Genomic DNA, 17,049 nt, shown 5'->3' on the forward strand with positions numbered 1-17,049 from the left:
TGGGCATCCCCAGCCACAACTTAACTGCTGTGCCTAGTACCCACCCCAGGAACCGATTTAGAAGTAAAGGAATTTCCACTGCTACCCTGGCTTTCTTCTTCAGTCTGCATAAGGTTTCTTATCTAGAAAATAGGCATACTAGTAGTAGTTTTTGTTTTCTGAGTTAGCCACTTACCTACTGCTATTTCCCCTTCGAGTAGGAGCATTCCATTTCAGCTGAACTTCCTTCTCTCCTTCCTCATTCCCAAAGAAGAGAAACCCTCCAGAGGGGACGACAGTCAGTACCAGTGAGGACTAAACTTTCCACACACTTGGCAGTGGTCATGCCTACAGTTCTGAACAACTGACTAAAACTCCTGGTATTTGAAATGTTACTTGTGTGGTTCATGGTCAGACCTTCAGTGGAGTCTCAAACATATTCTAGGGATGAAAAAAAAAAAAAAAAAGCACAGCAACAGCCTGATAAAAAGGCAAGTGACCTTGGGGATTTCACAGCAATTCAGATAGAGAAAATTCCCAGAGGCATCAAAAAAAAAAAAAAAAAAAAGTAAAATAAACCATCACTCCAAGATGCCTTGTAAAAACAGCAGTTGCTTTTAGAAATATTTAATCCCAAATTCCACTGAAGTGCACATGGTATTTCCTGTTTCTGGAAACTTAGAGGGAAATTAAGCTCTGTTTGAAAGCAAGCAAGCAGAGCCAGATGTTGGTGTTGGTAATGATTTGCAGAGACCAACACGCATGTGGCGGCAGTCAGGGAAATGCATGACAGCTGTCTGAAGCCATGGGAGCCTAATTCCTCTTGGCTAGGAAAGAGACGAAGTCTCGGAGCTGTTGTGTTTACAGACAGAAAGGGATAGCTGAGTCCAAGACACGTTCTTTGGTTTTGTAGAGCCAGTAACAGCCGTTTACAGTTTTTATTCTCTTCCTTTGACTTACTTAGTCCAAATAACTGATTTGAGGAATGTTCAGTATCCAACCAAATACAGTGAGATTGTAAAGTTTTTTTCTTTCCAGAACATGTTAGACTACTTTATTTTGAAACCAATTACAGGCCATCTCATGTAGTTTTCCTTGTTCATATTCATAATTCTGTTTTTTTCTGAAAATACTAGGTTGGATTTCTTGTTTAAAAGAAGCTATGGAGGAGCTGGCTCCGTGGTACAGTAGGTTAATCCTCCACCTGCAGCGCTGGCATCTCATATGGATACCAGTTCTAGTCTCGGCTGCCCCTCTTCCAATCCAGCTCTGCGCTGTGGCCTGGGAAAGCAGTAGAAGATGGCCTAAGTGCTTGGGTCCCTGCACCCACATGGGAGACCTGGAAGAAGCTCCTGGCTCCTGGCTTTGGATCAGTGCAGCTCCAGCTGTTGTGGCCATTTGGGGAGTGAACCAATGGAAGGGAGACCTTTCTCTCTGTCTCTCCCTCTCACTGTCTGTAACTCTACCTCTCAAATAAATAAATAAAATCTTAAAAAAAAAAAGCTATGGAGAGAGGCTATGTTGTGGCACAGTGGATTAAGCTGATGCTAGCATTCTAAATGAGAGCTGATCCTATTCCCAGCTGCTCCACTTCTGATTCAGCTTCCTGCTAATGTTCCTGGAAAAGCAGTGGAAGACGGCCCAAGTGCTTGGGTTCCTGCCACCCATGTGGGAGACCTGGATGGAGTTCTAGACACCTGGCTTTGGCCTGGCCCAACCCTGCTGTTGCAGCTGTTTGGGGAGTGAACCAGCAGATAGATCTCTCTCCCTCTCTCTGTAACTCTGCCTTTCACATAAATGAATGAATAAATCTTTTTTTTTTTTTTAAAGCAATCTATGGTACAGAAGGTGATTTCAGTCTATTTTTCTTTTTTTCTTTCTTTCAACCCAACCCTGACTCTTTGGCTAAATCTGTTTCCTTTCCTTTCTTCATTAGCCTTCATTGTTTTTTGCCTTTGTGCTCTGCTATTGTTCTGTATTCAAGCTCTCCTCTCCTTTACTAGTCATACTCTAATGCCCAAACCACGTATTATGTCCATGAACTTGGCCTTGATCATCCTAGCTGGAGGAATCTCTTCTCCAGTGAATGTAGCACCTAGTACCTTTGTTTTCACCTCATACTTCTCCTAAACAACCTTGTTGTGTAGAAATCGGTGTATGTATCTCACCTGCTCAACACAACAGAAAGATCTGGAAGCAGGCACTATATTTCATACTTATTTGTATCTTCTTTTCCCTTCATTAATTATCTAATTATTTTATGGAAAGGCGCAAGACTTCTTTATATGTCTAGGCTCATGCTGTTGATTGTGAGCATGTCTGATGGAAGAGAAAGTGAAGGCTTGTGGGGGAAGACAGAGGAAGAAAGCCAAGAGCAATTCTGCACATAAGCCCATTTTAATTGTGGAACTGTAAAGCTTATCAAGGTTTAATCAGTCATACACTCACTGTATCTAAACAATAGAATGCTGGTTAGTCTGAAAGTAACAAATGAACTCTACTAGAACTGGATTAGGTGGTGTAAACCATATTAACACCAACGTTTACTTGATACTGAATCCTAGGTTAAGGGTCCTTTGGTATTTACCTCTCGTTGACCATGGCTGTGATTGAACCCAGTACCTGGAGAAGGATTGAATCTGCAAACTGGGGAAAATATGAGCACCTACGGGACTAGAAGGGACAGATGAGCAGAAAACCGAGCAGTGCATCTTATTGGCTGCACAACAGCCTGCCTGGCATGAGAAGGGCATCCACTGAGTCTGCCCATCCTGATGTTACCTTTCCTCTATGCCTGTTATAGTTTCCTGTTCAGGAAGTGGCCTGAGCCTTCACTGAGCCTGGACGTACTTTCTGATTGGAGCAGGGCTGTCACCTGAGCTCAGGAGGGGCCGAAGCAAAGGACTCAAGGGGCAGGAGTAACCAGCTGAACAGTTAGGACCAGTTCCTCCGAGATAATGGCCGCAGGAGTGGTGACTGGGTTGGCTAGTCTTAGGGAGAAACGGAACAGACAAGCAGAGGCAGAGATCCAAAGGAAGGCAGAATGTCTCAGCCAACGCTGTGTTTTTCCAGACCCTCCATATCCTTCAAGAAAATTCCATTTTCATTGCCTGGACTTTGTAAGGCAAAAATAAATCTAACATACTGCTCAGTAAAGGTTTATAAAACAAATGATGAGAAATAAGTTGTAAGTACTATCAAGTGCTCATAAAACAGTATGTACACACATTTGGGGTGTAGTAAGTTCCTAGCACAGAGCTGAGTAATAGCATGTCCTGAGTAATAGCAGTGTTTATTACTCATAACTGACCCTTTGGGTACTTGAGTTTATGCTAATGAGCTATGAGGGAGAATCAACCATGTGATTAGAAGGCTGGCACTCCCAGTCCCATCCACAGTCTTTGGGGAAGGGAACAGGGTTGAAGATCAAGTTCAGTCACACAGTCAATGATTTATCCAGATATGCAGGTGTGATGAGACTCAGGATCTTCCTGTTTGTGGAATATACTGATGTACTGGCATGGTGATGCACCCTGATCCTGTAGGGATGGAAGCTTCTATCAGGGGAGTGAGGTCTAGATGATGAGCAAAATCCAGAAGATCATCTGGCTGTTCATCTGTGTCCTTTATAATAAATAAAATGGTGATCATAAATGTAGTGCTTTCCTGAATGCTGTGTTCCCTAGTGAATTAATGAACCAGAGGAAGGGTCATGGGGACCCCCAGATTTGTAGTGAAGTCTGGCAGAAGAGCAGGTAGCCTGGGGACCCTGCTTGTAGCCAGTATTGGAAGTAGTCTTGTTGAGACCCTTGCCCTTGAACTGCTGGGATCTGATGCTCATCTGACAGAATGGAAGTGTACTATGTGACAGTTGGTGTGACAGAACTGGCACAGAACACCCAGTGCATTCTTTGTACATTGAAAAACACACCACGTTTCTGAGACACTTATTTACGGTGCTGATTAATTCAAAGCAGAACTGACAAAAACACCTCAAGATCAAGGAAGAAGCGATTATATCAGGGGATTATCAGTCAATCTCTATTTATTGATTGATGATCAGTGGTATAATCAACACATTTTAACACTTAACATCTCATTTCTCCAGCTGAACTTTGACCCTCTGGCAACCAAGCCTGCATAATATACATCTTTGTATTTCAAACCATGTCAAGTGAATTATCTTAAAAATCTTAATATTGTTTATACAATTATGCACAAATTAGTGCTTGTTAAGTATAATATCTTCCATGCCTATTTAATAGTCGTGTCTCTCTGGATGTTACATTAGTAATCTTTTCTCTCTCTTTATTTCACAAATAGGACAAACTAAGCCATCAGCAAGTGTCTTGCTTAGAATCTGAACTCAAGTCAGGATAAATCTGAAATTAAAAGTCCAGTTGCCCTAAATTTCCAAGCCTGTTACTTAGCTTATCACATCATTCTTAAGTAGTAAGAACTGCAGGTCTTGTCTATTCCAACCATTAAGTGGAAGATGACAGACAGCAAAGAGGCCATTAATGTCAGAATCAGATCCTATTATGCACAGTGCACATGGAAGTCCTTTGTCATTCACTGTAGAATTGCTCATTTAGCCTTATGTTTATGCCAGTAGCAAAACCCAGTATCTTCTTGCCAAATTCAGTCAGTGAATCATTTATACTGATAAGAAAGATTAAGAATCTAGCTTAATTTAAGATATGGAAAAGGAAAAGAAACAGACTTCAAGCATTGACAAAAACAGAAACAAGAAACATTGCTTCAAAAAGGAATCTCAATTATAAAAATAACTCTTGTTCATGGAGGAGGTTAAAAAATTTAATTAGCTTTATTGAGTTGTAGCTGGATTTACTCTTTGAGTCTTCTGCATGTTACAAATCAGAATTGAAATAGTAACTTTGGAGCTAGAGAAATTTTTTAAAGATTGTGAGGGATATCAGCCAACAGTTCATGTCAGATGGGAAAACAAGAGAGTGAAATCTCATTTCATTTTATCTGTTTAATGTTACTCTTCAGAATCAATTACTTGCTTTCCTAACACACTACACTTTTGCTTTATCACCAACAAAATCTCTGAAAATGACAGCAACTGGAGTTAGGGAACAGGGATTACTGTAACAATCTATTTGACGCAATCACACCCATTAAGACATTCGAATTCCCCTCAAACATGTGATAGGAAACTTCAAAGTTTGTTTAACCCAGTGCTGAATACATAACAGGTCTAGTAATAAATACGTGTTGATAGATGGGTTCTTGACACATTTCCCTAGAAGCTTTATCTAAATGGCAAACACTGAAAGAAATGATTGTTTCTTAGAGTCGTGAGTGTAGACAGACTTGTGGCATGCTGTCTGAGGCAAATCAGATGATTTTGCAGGTAAGGGACAGGTTCACGACCCTGGTCTCCCTCTGGCTGATACTGTCTTGCCAGAACACACCTGGCAAGATGCTGATGTGTGTCTGTGCCCTGCAAGCTCTTATTTACATCTCTTATTGATTAAGTGACATCTGGGTGACCTGACTTTTCAAGAGAAGACCTCAGAGATTGACTTTGATTTTTTTCTAGTGCATTTAATTCAGGGGAGCCCAGATTAGTTCTCTTTTGAGATCTACCCACAGTAATTCCAAATTCCAGAGCAGTTTGCTAGCTAATCTGGACTGTCCTGCATGAGGTAGACTATGGTTCTCCTGGGGCCACAGGAGAGGTGAAGGAGGGTTGGGTCCAAAGTTCTCAAACTGCTGTCATTGGGACCCCAAGCAGCTTTTCTGTTCTTGTTAAGAGAGTGGGTCAAGCCTGACACTCAGTGATTAACACTGGATTCTGGCCAGCACCACGGCTCACTAGGCTGATCCTCTACCTGCGTGCCGGCACCCCGGGTTCTGATCCTGGTTGGTACTCCGGATTCTGTCCCGGTTGCTCCTCTTCCAGTATAGCTCTCTGCTGTGGCCCGGGAAGGCAGTAGAGGATGGTCCAGGTGCTTGGGCCCTGCACCCGAGTGGGAGACCTGGAAGAAGCACCTGGCTCCTGGCTTTGGATTGGCAAAGCACACCGGCCATGGCAGCCATTTGGGGGGTGAACCAATGTAAAGGAAGACCTTTCTCTCAATCTCTGTCTCTCTCTCTCACTCTCTAACTCAGCCTCTCAAAAAAAACCAACCAACCAACCAAACAAACAAACAAAAAGCCACTGGATTCTGAGAGAAGGTAACTTGCATTATGACATTCTGCCTCTTCAGACAGTTGCCACCATCTTAGTCAAATTAGTCCCTTTGTGTCAAAATTTTATGTCTGTAAAATGTACCAGAAGCTTACCTTGTTTGTTTATTTATTTTACTAAACACCAGGTGTATTTTCTGCCTTTAATGAAGATATGATACATTCAGACAAGTTTAAACTTTTTAAAGACAAAAAATTATAGACTCAACAAGAAAAAAAGTCAGCTCAAGTTCTATCCCTTACTAGAAATAAGTTTTAACCTAAATTGGTAATCCTCCTCCAACATACAACACACGTCATTTGCCTTGCAAGTAGAACATGCAACATATAATTCAGTTACTGAATTTGAACACTGCAGAGCAGTTTGATGGGTTACTTCAAAATCCACTTGGTCCAGTTTGTAGGCCCAGTTTGTACATATCCCATGGGTATATTAGACAATGATCATCTACTCTCTCACTGCTTTTAAAATGGCAATTCTTGAAGGTCAAGCAAATCATTAAAGACTGTAAGAGCACTATTGAAAGAAATCCCCCAATGAAGATATGTTGGTGAGAAACCTTAAAAGTTAAATGAACCTTGTTCTTTCATGCTAGAAGGTTGGATAAAGGTAGAATGTTTATTCTGAAGAGCAGTTTCACTGTTTCCGCATGGAAAAAGCCAAAGTTTTTTGGGCTGATGTGATTTTAAAACTAAGCCAATTTTAAAAATAATAAAAATGTATACCTTACGATTCTATAAAACTTGAAATAATGCCAGACATTACAGAATGGGAAACAGAATTCTGATTTCTTTTCCCAAAAAAGGAAATGGTAAAAGTTTTAAGGGGGAAAAACCAGACTCTGATCACTCTCTGAAGGCTGTGATTTTTATGCCATTGAATTATCATGTCTATAATAGACCCCTGCATGCTGTCTCTCCTCCTTTTCCCATCTCTTTTTTTGGTGCTTGTTGACATCACAAGCTTCTTTTCTTTTTCTTTTTTTGAAAGGCAGAGTGGACAGTGAGAGAGAGAGACAGAGAGAAAGGTCTTCCTTTTTGCTGTTGGTTCACCTTCCAATGGCCGCCGCGGCCGGAGCGCTGCAGCCGGCGCACTGCGCTGATCCGATGGCAGGAGCCAGGTACTTCTCCTGGTCTCCCATGGGGTGCAGGGCCCAAGCACTTGAGCCATCCTCCACTGCACTCCCGGGCCACAGCAGAGAGCTGGCCTGGAAGAGGGGCAACCGGGACAGAATCCGGTGCCCCAACTGGGACTAGAACCTGGTGTGCCAGCGCCGCAAGGCGGAGGATTAGCCTAGTGAGCTGCGGCGCCGGCCGACATCACAAGTTTCTAACCTAATCTTCGGACCTGGAGCTCTGATGCTGAAAGTATAAGTCCTGATCCAGTTACTCTCACGATATTGCTGATCCAGAGTGCTCCACCTGGGGCAAAAGCCTATTTTTCACTGCTAAACATGGGAAAGATTAAGAGTGTAACACCTTCACTTGTCACTGAAGAATCTCCCAGATTTGAATGACAAGCATGTTTAATCTGATGTTATAAGTTAGGAAACTGCTGAGGATACCTAGGAGTAAAGTAAAATAACAGGTTAAAAATTATGAACCTTGAAAACCAGCAAAAGGCACCACATTTGAAAGCCAAGTAGGTATGACTCTGATAATTATTATATATGACATAATCCATAGGGAAAAAAAGGCATAGAAAAGAATCACCATATTGTTCACTACTTAGGACTGATATCGTCCTAGGAAAAACAGTGATAATTCAATAAATGAGTCACACACACACAGCTAAAAATCCCCATCTTGTTTCAAATGAACTTCAACAACAATTTTGGCCAATTTTTCTCCTGTGTCAAACAAACCTTCTATGTACAGGACCAGTTCAAATCCCTCTCCCTTTCAAACACTAGGTATAGACACTCAGGAACATTCTGCAATGCAAAGTGCCTTAAGGAAGAGAAGGATTTTATAGCGCCAGCGACATCACCAAGCTCAGGAAGTTGGGGATCTATTAACAATGATGGGAGCCAGTCAGGCAACGGTGGTTTGTTTCTACTCAGGTGTTTCTTCCAACAACTGCATGATCAGTTGAGGGAGGGATTTGTAGATTTTGCATAGCCTCTTGCTGTGAGGTGCAGAAAATCAAACACGTCGTGGCAGGAGATGGAAATGTCTGAGAGTATGCAGCTCCGACCCGTGTTCAGTAGTTGCACACTGGCAAGCAGAGAAACCTTGAGAGGTGGGTTCACCTTGGCAGTCTTTTGCCTGAAGGGGTTGGGCTTCTCACTTCGAGGTAACAAACCCAATAGAATAATTTTGATCTGTGGTTGCACGGTATTGATAGGGTGAACCATGGCCTCAATCCCATCTGCTACTTCTTGTGCTGCATTTTCATGGTTGTTTCTTCCTATCCAGACAACAGTGACCCTAGGTTGAGTATTCTCCAGTTCTCAATTCTCTAGTCTCCACAAAACACATCTCGTTGCATCTCCTCCAATTCCAAAATTGAGTGCATGAAGTGGGGAAAGACTCCTTGCCATATCTCACACTGCTGCATCGGATGCACCATGGCGTCTCCCACCAACAGGACATCCGTTGGTTTGTCTTTACAATCCCTGGACTAATCTGCTCTGCTGAGCCATCCATCTGCCATCTCCTGGAGTATCTTCTGCTGCATGTGGGATAGCTGCTGGGTTTGAGTCTCCTTGGCTCATTCCACATTCAGGTAAAGGCTCTATGTGGGCCCCCAGCGACACTGGCGGTGGGGGGGGTGCGTCTGTCACTCACCAGGTCCCCATTAGCAGGCTCTGGAGTGTCACTCCTGGCTTCCTGAGTTTAATATCATACTAAATAAATATGCTGGTGATAAGCCTAAACATTTGGCACAGTCCCTGAAACCAAATCACCACCATCACACAATGCTCTCCTCTGTGCCAGGCTCTGTCTGAGTGTTTTATGTATGTAACTCATTTAATGTTCACAGAGACAGTAAGCGATGTCACACTCCCTTTCTGCAGATGAAGAATCTGAGACGCAGGCTAAGTGACTTGTCTGAGGTCACACAGTGAATACATAACAGTTACCACCATGCATTGCAGCCCAGGCCCCGTGGCCCTGGAGTCCCTGCACTGAGCCACTCTTCTCTGTTTGTCCCGTATTTCATCACTGTTGTTTTCCTACTCATAAGGACACTTTCCCACTGTGTGACGCAGCCATGCCTCTGTCCCTGAGGTCTTAGGTTCCAGAACTGATTCCTCCTGTGGCTGAGCCACAGAAACCAAGGCCCAGTTCCTCACCGTGTACATCAGTCCCACGACAGAAAAGGAAAGGGATCAGCAGGGGTCAACTTCTGTGTATGAGGAGCTGTGTTATGTTTGGATTCTGCCTCTACCCGGTCATCTGAATGTGAAGCTCTTTGGGCCTTAATTCACAGTATTATAGAACGGCAGATTCAACTTGGAATATTTAGATGCATCTCTCAAATCTAGAATTTCACAAAAAAGAGTAATTTACTTAAACTTCACAAACATTTACTGAATACTTGCTGAGTACAGAGTTTTGTGTTCTCTGCTTTGTAGGGAAAAAAAAAGGAATAAATAAAAGCCCTGATCTCAAACATAAAGAAATTTTGATCTACGGTGACAAATAACTGTATAAGTAACCATGATGGACAGCATGGATGAATTGGGTCAACTTGTGTTCTAACACAATTTTTTGTTTCTTAAATGAGTATCACCTGAACAAAGTATCTGAGCCTTAAATTTTCTCATTTGCAAAATGGACTCAATGACACTTCCCTCATAAGATTTGGATCATTGCTGATATCCATGAAAGTTGCTAAAAGCGTTCAATAAATGCTTTGAAGAAATACACTATTAAAAAGAACAAATATAGGAACATCAGCAGGAAAAATGCTTAATAGTGTAAGAATTTAGAAGTGTATATGGAATTATGGACTACATTAAGTTCCTCGCTCTGTTTTCAATACAACCCAAATAAGTGTCTAGTATTTTTCTCAAATTCACCATGAACTGATTAAGGATTGAAAGTCTAGATTGTCTCCAAACAAAATTTTACAATTTGGCCCTTTTCTGGCTTCAGTCTGCAGGAGTGCTCTCACCGTATGCTTTGGTAGAAGATGCATTTCTGCTTAGCTGTGTGGTGTGTGTGCATCTTTGGCGGAGGTGACCAGGATATGCACAGATAGGTTACTATAATAAAACTCAACTTCCTATAACAGGCAGCAATATGCATATAAACAAAGTAAATAAACAAAATGTGTTCTTCAATAGTGAGCAGAAAAGAGGACTATCTCTTCTTTTCCATACCTGATGCTTTCTTCCAGGTAAAACGGGTCCCACTGGCATAAAATGCCTGGGCTATCTTCTCTCCTTTACTCACTCCCATCAGGAAAGGGAGGGAGACTCAACCTGATCAGTAAGGTTGCCTGAAGAAAACAGGCTGTGTGCAAGCCCACGCCCTCCTCTTCTCTTTTCTGCTGTTTCCTGGGTCCTGTTTGTATTGCAGGCAAGGATCTGCTCCTACGAGGCAGAAGAGTGCTGGGGCAGCACCTAATTCTGCAGTGCTTTGGGGGTTGCCTGCCCATCCTGGAGGATTAAGTCCCATCCTCCAGTAGCCTCTTTGGTGGTGATCCAAGCTATAGCGTGACCTCTCTCTGCTTAACTTCTCTGTTTTGTCACTAATGTATATGGAATTCAAATGAGGAAAAACGAAAGTGTTAATTGGTGAGCATCTCCATGTCCAACATTCAGGGGGGACACTGTTGACCTACCCAAGTGGGCCTCTGGTTTTCCTGCTCAGATGGGTTTATACTGATTCATCTGTGCTGGTTCCTTTCCCCACTCCTCCGTCGGCATCATGCATTTCTCAGGGTGATTGGGCTAATGGAACAAATTCCCATGTAGACTTTGTAGACTTTGAAGCTGAGTCAAGGTGTAAGAAAAATGTAATAATCACCTCATCCTCTGAATATGAAATGTGCCAAAAAAAATCAATGAATATCTTTGTAATTACAGATATATCTATTGAATGCCAAAGAAACTTAAATTATGTTACTCTCAGCTGCCTGATAAGAATAAACTGCTTACTAAAATGAGGCATGTTGGGGCTAGCATTGTGGCATAGGGGATAAAACCTCCACCTACGGAAAGGCAGTTATAGAGAGCTAGGGAGAGACGGATGAATCTTCCATTTGCTAGTTCACTCCCTAAACGGCCCCAAAGGCTGGGGTTGGGCCAATATGAAGCCAGGAGCCAGGGACTTCATCCAGGTTTCCCATGTGGGTGCCCAAGGACTCAGTTCATCTTCTGCTGCTTTTCTATGTGCATTAGCAGGGAGCTGGATCTGAAGTGGAGCAGCCAGGATTCTAACTGATGCCCATAGAGGATGCCAGCATTGCAGGCAGCGGTTTAACCTGTTATGCCATAACATTGGCCCATAATGTTTCTTATAATAGGAAAAAATAAAAAAGACACCAATCTTGAATGAGGTTAGGTTCATAAATTATTGAAATTACAGTCTATGGGATACTATGTAATTATTTAACAAAATGAGGTCTGGTATCTATAAAAGGATTTGATATATTATGAAGAAAAAAAATGAGTCATTATTCTCCCTGTCTTTCTCTCTCTGTCATCTCTGCCTTTCAGACTGATAGATAAATCTTTAAAAATGGAGCTGCAGGTTAAGTTGCCACTTGGGATGCCTGAATCGTATATCAGAGTGCTGGTTCCAATCTGGCTACTCTGCACTTCCCATCCAGCACTTGATGGTCCAGGTTCTTGGGTCCCTGCCACAGACTGGGAGACCCAGATGCAGTTCTTGGCTTCTGGCTTCTGCCTGGCCCAGCCTTGGATGTTGCAGGCATTTGGGGAGTGAACCAGAGGATAGAAGACCTCTCTCTCTCTCTCCCCTTCTCTTTCACTTTGCATTTAAAATTAATAAATACATTTTTAAAAAAGAAAAGAAAGAAAAATGAATTACGTATATAATTCCATTTTTGTAGAAAGAACAATAACAGCCATGGTGTTGATACAAATACCATAGATATTGGTTTAACAAAGGGACAAGTAAGGAAGGAAAGCACATTAATCAGGCAAACTTTTGAATTGCAATGCAAGGAAATCGTCCTTTTAGTTAAAGGCACTGAAACAGGTGCTTTGCTAGTGCAAAGCCACTTAATGTTAAGTGGAAAAATAGACTTCAGCTCAACCAAAAAAAAGAAGCAGGAAAATAGTGGGGAGATGAAAGTGTCAAGATGCTTGCAACATTTGACTTATGATTATATAATGAGAGGGCAGTTAAATCTTTTCTCTGCCTCTGGACACTTTCATGCATATCTGTATTGTCTGCAGTACCATGCCTTAATGAAAGAATCAAGAAATCATAAAAAGATGTTTGTGCCCTTTGACTCACTAATTCCACTTCTTATTTTTTTTAAATAAAGCTTACCAGAAGAACCCAAATGAGAATGATTTATTTTAAAGTACAATAAGTTGATGAATTTAAAGTACAGTAAGGCTTAATCTGGTTTTTGGAACTTCTTGATTTTCCAGGGCATTCAGCAGCAAAATCATTGCAATACTAGACTCACTCCTAATGAGCAGAAACTTAACTGTGAACTGAGTGCTACATAGTAACCATGTGCCATTCATTCTGGCTAAGGCCCATGCCATACTAACCTGTGGAGCCATGATGCAATTTTGTAGAAAAAAAGCCCACATCTCAGAAATTCTACAGGACTTCTCCCTCCAGCCATGAACTATTAAAAAGAAGTATACTCTCAAGACAATCAAAATATAATAAAAACTGAATAGAAAACTTATTCATACATTTATATTCTCAAGCCTCAGTTGCTTAAATCTTGAATAAGCACGTGTGTGTGTGTGTGTGTGTGTGTGTGTGAAGAGTGAGGATCCTAGCCACTAGATCTTGGTGGGTGGGCAAGCATTTGATGTTTCCTCTTCTCATCTTTGGAGTGTGCACTGGCAGATGTGTGTGGAAACTACCCAGGGTCAGGGATGCTTGGCCAGACTACAGAGTCCACTGGTGCTGGTGACCAGGGAGTGGGCAAGGCTTGAAGGGAAGCGTGAGGCTTAGTTTCTAAGTAGAAAATCCAGGATGCTATTGAAACTTTCCGAACGTTGGGCAGGAAGACTGGTGGTTACTGGCGCCGCGGCTTAATAGGCTAATCCTCTGCCTATGGCGCCGGCACCCTGGGTTCTAGTCCTGGTTGGGGCACCGGATTCTGTCCTGGTTGCTCCTCTTCCAGTCCAGCTCTCTGTTGTGGCCCGGGAAGGCAGTGGAGGATGGCCCAAGTGCTTGGGCCCTGCACCTGCATGGGAGACCAGGAGGAGGCACCAGGCTCCTGGCTTCGGATCAACGCAGCGCACCAGCCACAGCAGCCATTTTGGGGGTGAACCAACGGAAAAGGAAGACCTTTCTCTCTGTCTCTCTCTCTCACTATCTAACTCTGCCTGTCAAAACAAATAAATCAAAAAAAAAAGAAAAAATAGTTACGCTAAGTATTTAATGTAGTTATTGTGAGGAGTAAGGGATATTATTGTATATATGTAAACATATATACAATAAAATGTGAAACAGTACATAAATGGGATGATATTAATATTCAAGAATGAGTTTATGTTCCTTGGGATTCATCATACAGTGTCTTGAACTTGATCATTATCCATCGAACATGTGTTACGTTTATTTGGTCAGATGAGTCCTATTGGTGATTCAGTGATGTTTTGGCAACTGCTTTAATTAGAAAAACCAAGTTTCTCTGTTATCAAACCCTGCATAGGCTAGTATACTTGGCACTATGGATCTGAGAACTGGGATAACTTGGGGCCTGGGTTGTGGTGCAGCAGATTGAGTAAATGGCTGCCTGTGATGTCAGCTGGTTCAAATTTTGGCCAATGTGCTTCCAATCCAGCTCCATGCTAACGCACCTGGGAAGGCAGCAGAAGATGGCCCAAGTACCTGGGACCCTGCCACCCATGTGGCTGACCTGGATGGAGTTCCTGGCTCCTGGATTCCACCTGACCAAGCCCTGGCCATTGGGGCCATTTTGGGAGAGAACCAGTGGGAAGATGGGAGATCTCTCTCTCTCTCTCTCTTTCTCTATCTCTTTGTGTGTGTCATCCCTCTCTCTGTGTCATTCTGCTTTTCAAATAAATAAAAATGAATCTATGTTTTTTTAAAGAACTTGGGTAACATGTGGTCATTTAATGAACCTTCTGCTGGTGGTTGGTACTTCCTCATCTGTTCTTTCTTAGAACACCAATTCATTGATTCAACTGAGTCAGCGTGACTCATGGTCCAATTAGCCAGCAAATATTATTAAAAAGTGGTTATGGGGGCCGGCACTGTGGTGTAGCAGGCAAGGCCTCCACCTGCAGCGCCGGCATCCCATATGGGCACCAGTTCGAGTTCCGGCTGCTCCACTTCCAATCCAGCTCTCTGCTATGGCCTGGGAAAGCAGTAGAAGATGGCCCAAGTTCTTGGACCCCTGTGCCCATGTGAGAGACCTGGAAGAAGCTCCTGACTCCTGGCTTCAGATCAGTGCAGCTCTGGCCATTGTGGCCATCTATGGCCTGAACCAGCAGATGGAAGACCTTTCTTTCTCTGAGTGCCTAAGCCTCTATGTAACTCTGTCTTTCAAATAAATAAATAAGATATCAAAAAAAAAAAAAAACTACTGGGGCTTGAATTTAAAAAAAGTGATTATGTTTCACACAATCTATGAGGATACTTCAAATAGCATGTGAAAAAGTGGAACTAAAAGATCATTTTGGTGCAAAAAGTTTTGAAATCCATGTGTATTTTTTGTAATATGCATTTTCCACATTTTTTGAAATCTTCTTTTGATAGAAATGGTTTATAAAATGGCGAGGAAAGACAAACGCACTCCCTGTCCCTGTGGAGCTTATAGCATAGTGTGAGAACCTGTCTGTTATCAGGGAATCACACAGTCCAATGCAAACATAAGAACTGCTTGGCAGGAGGCCTAGAATTTCCATGTTTGGCTTAGTCAGAGAGCTCAGGAAAACTTCTTTGAGAGGGCGGTACAGGTATTTAAATCCAAAGGATGAGTAGTAATGTCCAGAGGTAAAGAAAGAGGAGAAGAAAATTTGAGGCAGAGGGCACTGCAGGTGCAAAGGCCCTGAGGCAGGAGAGAGCACAGTAGAAAGAGCAAGTGAAACAAAGCCAGAGTGGTTGAATTGCAGAGGTGGGGACTTGGACAGGAAGATGAGGCTGGAGAAGTTCATGGCAGCTGAACGCCCTGCAAGACAAAGGTTGCTCAACTCTCCCAGTGGTTGCAAGAACTGACCAAGGATGGGGAAGGGTTCATGTATGAGTTTTCCATGGCTGCTAAAGCAGATTACTGCAAACCTCAGGGTTTCTGTAGGCCAGAGTTCTGGGCACAGCATGGCTCAGCAGGGTTCTCCGTGTAGCGTCTCCCAAGGTGGAGGGCAAGATATTGTCCGAAGCTGCAGTTCTCATGTCAAGCCCCTGGTTGTTGGAAGAATTCATCTACTCCCGCTTTCCAGGCTGCCTCTCCCATGACTAAGCCAGCAACTCTGGGTCAAGGCCTACTCATGCTTCTGATTCTTCAGACTTCCTCTTCCGCTGCCTCTCTCTCACTTCCTCTGCTGCCTGTGGCTGGGAGAAAGCTCAGCTTCTACCCGTTCATGTGCTTACACTGGGCTCACTTGGGTAGTAGAGGATACCCTCCCTATTTTTAAAGTGAAACCGATTAGTATTCACACTGGTGTCTGAAAACCCCTTTGGCCACGTAACATAAATTATTCACAGGTGTGACATCAGGGGGCTGAGGTCACGAGGGCTGAACTTCTGTCTACCACAGTTGAACAAGAACACCAATTAGTCAGCTACGCTAATAGCTCATCAGGAAGATGGGTTACTTGGATGGTGACAGGAGAAACAGAGGAGCGTCTGAGTCTGAGGCATCATGGGGCAAGGAGGGAGAGACAGGGGGAAAGGAAGTCTCCTGGTCTCTTGCTTGCACAGTTGGATGAACGGGGAGCTCTCTACCACACAACGCATCTTGGTCCATTTTGGGATGGTTCTTATCAGATATCCATTCTTGAATTTCCAGTCCTACTGCCCCACTTCCAGTCCCTCACTATCCTGCCTGTCAGTTTGTCTCTGCATTCCATTATTTCTACAAAGAGGCAGTAGCCCTGCAGAGGATCCTGGCCTCCTACCTGTTCTGGAAACATGTACTAGAGAAAATCTGTCTCTTTAGTAATAGGTTTCTGATGATAAGTATTATCCACATATGGATTATAGAAATCCATGTAACGATGGACTCTCAATCTCAGAGAATAAAAATCTCAACCTCAGAAGTAACTAATGTTTTTAAACAGATTTATTCATCTTTATTTTTTTCAATGTATATGAATTTTCTTACAGAAACTGGATATATGAGCGAATATATTTTTTAAAAAAGATTCATTTATTTATTGGAGAGGGAGAGTTATAGAGAGACAGAGGCAGAAAGAGAGAGTTCTTCCATCCGCTGGTTCATTCCCCAAATGGCTGCAACTGCTGGAGCTGGGCCAGTCCAAAGCCAGGAGCCAGGAGCTTCCTTGGGGTCTCCTACATGGAAGCAGAGGCCTAAGCACTTGGGCCATCTTCCACTACTTTCCCAGGCCAAAGCAGAGAGCTGAATGAATCAGAAGTAGAGCAGCTGGGACTCAAACTGGCACCCAAATGGGATGCTGGCATTGCAGACAGTGTCTTTACCCACTGCCACAGCACCAACCCCAGTATAATTTTTAATAACTGCATTATTTTCCT

The 17,049-nt window shown here is 42.9% G+C and overlaps 1 pseudogene; it reads right to left on the minus strand.

Moving 5' to 3' along the window:
- Window positions 1–8,232: 8,232 nt before the first annotated feature.
- LOC100345487 (platelet-activating factor acetylhydrolase IB subunit alpha2 pseudogene) lies at window positions 8,233–8,915 on the minus strand (annotated as a pseudogene).
- Window positions 8,916–17,049: the final 8,134 nt, after the last annotated feature.

The sequence above is a fragment of the Oryctolagus cuniculus genome, chromosome 6 (genome assembly GCF_964237555.1).
Source record: "Oryctolagus cuniculus chromosome 6, mOryCun1.1, whole genome shotgun sequence".
NCBI classification, from domain to species: Eukaryota; Metazoa; Chordata; class Mammalia; order Lagomorpha; family Leporidae; genus Oryctolagus; species Oryctolagus cuniculus.